The sequence below is a fragment of the Rhinopithecus bieti genome, unplaced genomic scaffold (assembly GCF_001698545.2).
Source record: "Rhinopithecus bieti isolate Rb0 unplaced genomic scaffold, ASM169854v2 scaffold_7509, whole genome shotgun sequence".
NCBI classification, from domain to species: Eukaryota; Metazoa; Chordata; class Mammalia; order Primates; family Cercopithecidae; genus Rhinopithecus; species Rhinopithecus bieti.
Genome location: NW_016805750.1, coordinates 1,813,054 through 1,817,201, shown reverse-complemented (window position 1 = coordinate 1,817,201; position 4,148 = coordinate 1,813,054). Strand labels below are relative to the sequence as shown.

Sequence of the window (4,148 nt, the reverse complement as noted above, 5' to 3'; positions counted from 1 at the left end):
TATATATATATATATATATGAAATTTCCATATGATCCAGCAATTCCACTTTCAGATATATACCCCAAATAATTTAAAGCAGGGAACTAAATAAATATTTATATACCTATATTCATAGCAGCATTATTTACAACAGCAAACAGAATAATTCACATTATTCATAAAATAAAACATTGTTCATCCTTAAAAAGGAAATTCTGATATGTGCTACAACATAGAAAACATTAAGTGAAATAATCCAGACACAAAGGGACAAATACTGCAGGATTCCACTTATGTAAGGTATCTAGAATAGCCAAATTCATACAGAAAGTAGAACAGTGGTTACCAGGGGATGGGGGAGAGAAAGGAAGGAAAAAATGGGGTGTTATCACTTAACTGGTACAGTTTTAGCTTAAGAAGATGAAAAATATCTGGAGATGGATGGTGGTTATTGATGACCAACCATGTGACCGAGGGGAAGGGAAGGGAGGGGAGGGGAGGAAAAGGAAGAAAAGACAGTTAGTTAGTGGTGCCAGGGGGCCCACAATAAGGTATCAGTTCCAAAAACTTTGCAAACACAATGGGTTGGCAAAGGTGTAGTCAGTCAGTCTGTTAAGGACAGCACTGTCAAAGTTAAAAATCTCACTTCATGCCAGCAATTCAATCCTAGTCATTCATCCTACAGATATACACAAGTACAAAATGATACACACACATACATACACACACACACACACACACACACACACACACACAGAGAGAGGTTATTCACTGCAGCATTGTTTTCAATAGCAAAAAAAAAGGAAGACGATCTAAAGGCCTATGAGTAAAAGGACTGGCTAAATAAACTATGGTACAGTATAATACTATACAGCCATGAAAAGAATAAGACAGCAAGCTGCCAAAACAAAAAGCAAACAAAAAAAAGCGTGCCTACAATTTGAGTGGATGTGTACAGGGTGGAGTGGGAATGCCTAAGTCTATAGCTGTAAACGCACAGAATATCCCTGCAATAATGAGTAAGATACTGATAATAGTGATGCCTCCAGACAGGTAAACTGGATGTTAAAGAACAAGAAAAGGAAGCATAGTTATTTTTTAATAAGTATCCTTTAGATTTTGTATCATGTCCATAACCTACCAAAAAAATAATTTTTAAAAAAGCCCATCTTGTGAATGACCTGATGTACCTCATATACAATCTTTCTTCTCCTATCACTTTAAAAAATAAAAAAAAAAAAAAAAAAAGCTGTATTCGGTGCTAACAATGTCTTATCACCCACTTTCTTCTGAAATCTGCCTAAAAATGTATTCCTAAATCAAGATTTTCTTTAGAATGCTCTGTGAGATAACAGACATTACAAGTTAAAAGTTTCTCAAAATCAAGTAAGTTTGGGAACCACAACATTAAACAAAACTAAAGGGGTATTTTTCATTACAGGGCTTCTAAGTAATGTGCCTATGTGCATTTGACTCTCTGGTAGAGGGAAAAGCAGTGTGCAGTGATCTACAAACTTACTTGATTATGTTAACAACATTGCCTCTAGGTCACCACTCATCCAATGCTTCCCCTCAACCTTCACATTCAATCAGTTGCCAAGTCCTATCAGGCTCAGAAATTCTCCCTGCATCTGATCGCTTCTCTAAGCCCACAGCCATTACCCCGGTTCATGATCTTATCCCTTCATGTCCACCCTTCCATTTAGTAAAAATAACTTTATCATAAAAATGAAGACTAAGTATGCATTTTTTAAGACAAAAGTAAAAATAAGATAAAATAAATGTGTCAGATACAACTCTGAACAAAAGATACATGGTAAAATAATTCTCCCAGTATTCAAAAGTAGATTACAGAGACATGCAGAAACAAAATTACCAAAAACATGTCTATACTGTAGAAACCTCTGATTAAATCCTGGTCTTTTCACTTAGTCTCACTGAAGACGTACTCTTTTCTTCAAAAAAAAAAAAAAAAAAAAAATTGCTCTCTAACCTAAAAAAGAACTCACAAGAATTTAGAGTAAAACTTTTAAGTTCATGTGAAATACATTAATCCCTAATTTGTAACACTAAAAATATTTTAAGAAGTTCCTATTTCAGCAAAACAGAGTAATAAGATACTAAAAATATTAAATAATCTAAAAGAGGACAAGAAAGGGGAACAAGAGGAACAAAAACAGTGGGAGAATGCCAAACCTAAATCCAAACATATTACATTAAATGTAAATGGTCTAAATACATCAATTAAAAGACTGAAATTATCAGAATGAATTAAAAAGGAAAGCCCCATGCTGTCTAAAAGAAACTCACTTTAGGCCGGGTGCAGTGGCTCACGCCTGTAATCCTAACACTTTGGGAGGCCAAGGTAGGCAGACTGCTTGAGGTCAAGGGTTCAAGATCAGCCTGGCCAACATGGTGAAACCCCATCTCTACAAAATATACAAAAATTAGCTGGGCGTGGTGGCACTCGCCTGTAATCCCAGTTACACGGGAGGCTGAGGTGGGAGAATCACTTGAACTTGGGAGGTGGAGGTTGCAGCGAGTCAAGATTGTGCCACTGCACTCCAGCCTGGGCAACAGAGCAAGGCTCCGTCTCAAAAAAACAAAAAAAAAGAAACCCACTTTAAATATTATATAGTTAGCTTATTAAAAGTAAGAGATGGAAAAATATGCACCATGCCAATATTAAACAAAAAAAGCTCAACGTATCAAATCCAGTAATATATGAAAGCAATAACACACCATGACCAAATGCGGTTCATCCAGGGAAGAAAAATCAATCAATATAATCCACCACATTAACAGATACAGAAGAAAAACTACAAGATCGTATCAATACATGCAGAAAATACATTTGACAAAATTCAACATCTTTTCATTTACAAAATCCGCAAATTAGAAGCAGGCAGAAAGTTCCCTAAACTAATAGGGAGTATTAATTCTTTTAAAAAACCTACAGCTAACACCACATTTAACAGTAAAATACCAAATGTCTTCCCCAGAAGATCGGTTTCAAGACCAAGATGCCTACCTACTCTTACCACTCCTATTCAATATTATACTGCAGGGGCGTGGTGAGGAGAGACATGAGGCTGAGCTGGGTCCGGGTCCTGACAGTACTGTCCATCTGCCTGAGCGCAGTGTCCATGGTGACGGGGGCCGAGGGCAAAAGGAAGCTGCAGATCGGGGTCAAGAAGTGGGTGGACCACTGTCCCATCAAATCGCGTAAAGGGGATGTCCTGCACATGCACTACATGGGGAAGCTGGAAGATGGGACAGAGTTTGACAGCAGCCTGCCCCAGAACCAGCCCTTTGTCTTCTCCCTTGGCACAGGCCAGGTCATCAGGGGCTGGGACCAGGGACTGCTGGGGATGTGTGAGGCGGAAAAGCGCAAGATGGTGATGCCATCCGAGCTGGGGTATGGAGGGTGGGGAGCTCCCCCAAAGATTCCAGGCGGTGCATCCCTGGTGTTCGAGGTGGAGCTGCTCAAACTCGAGCGACAATCTGAGCTGTAACCAGACTGGGGAGGGGTAGGGGAAGAGGCCCCCATCAGGGACCAGTCTGTTCCAAAAAAAAAAAAAAACTTAAAAGACCAAAAATAAATAAATAAACATATATATATATATATATACACACACACACACACACTATACTGCAAGTCCTAGCCAAGGAAATAAGGCAAGAAAAAGAAATAAAGTGTATACACATTGGAAAGGAATAAAAAAATAGGAGCTGTTTACAAAAGGCATGATTGTCTACATAGAAAAATCCCACGGAATCTACCCCAAAAAAGTTCAGAGAACTAACAAATGTGGTCAGCATGAAGGAAGGATCCAATGTTAATTCCTTTTTAAAAAGAGTTATTTCTACATACTAGAACACTGGAAAAACAAAATTTTTAAATGCCTTCATTTACAATAGCTTCACAACAGATGAAACACTTAAATATAAACCTAACAAAACACATATGATCTATATGCTCAAAAACTACAAAACTGATGAAAGAAGTCCTAAATACAGAGATACACTGTATTTACAGGCTGGAAGTACTTACATACTGGAAGATTTAATAGTTAAGAAGTCAATTCTCCCCAAATTAATGTGTTGATTTAGCACAATTCCAATCAAAATCCCACCAGGACTTTTTGTAAACATAAACGAGTGGTT

General features: G+C 37.8%; 1 pseudogene across 1 annotated transcript; it reads left to right on the top strand.

Annotated features, from left to right (window-relative positions):
* Positions 1–3,044: 3,044 nt before the first annotated feature.
* LOC108530613 (peptidyl-prolyl cis-trans isomerase FKBP2 pseudogene) lies at positions 3,045–3,593 on the top strand (annotated as a pseudogene). Its single transcript, XR_001885900.1, has one exon. The product of XR_001885900.1 is annotated as a peptidyl-prolyl cis-trans isomerase FKBP2 pseudogene (transcript).
* Positions 3,594–4,148: the final 555 nt, after the last annotated feature.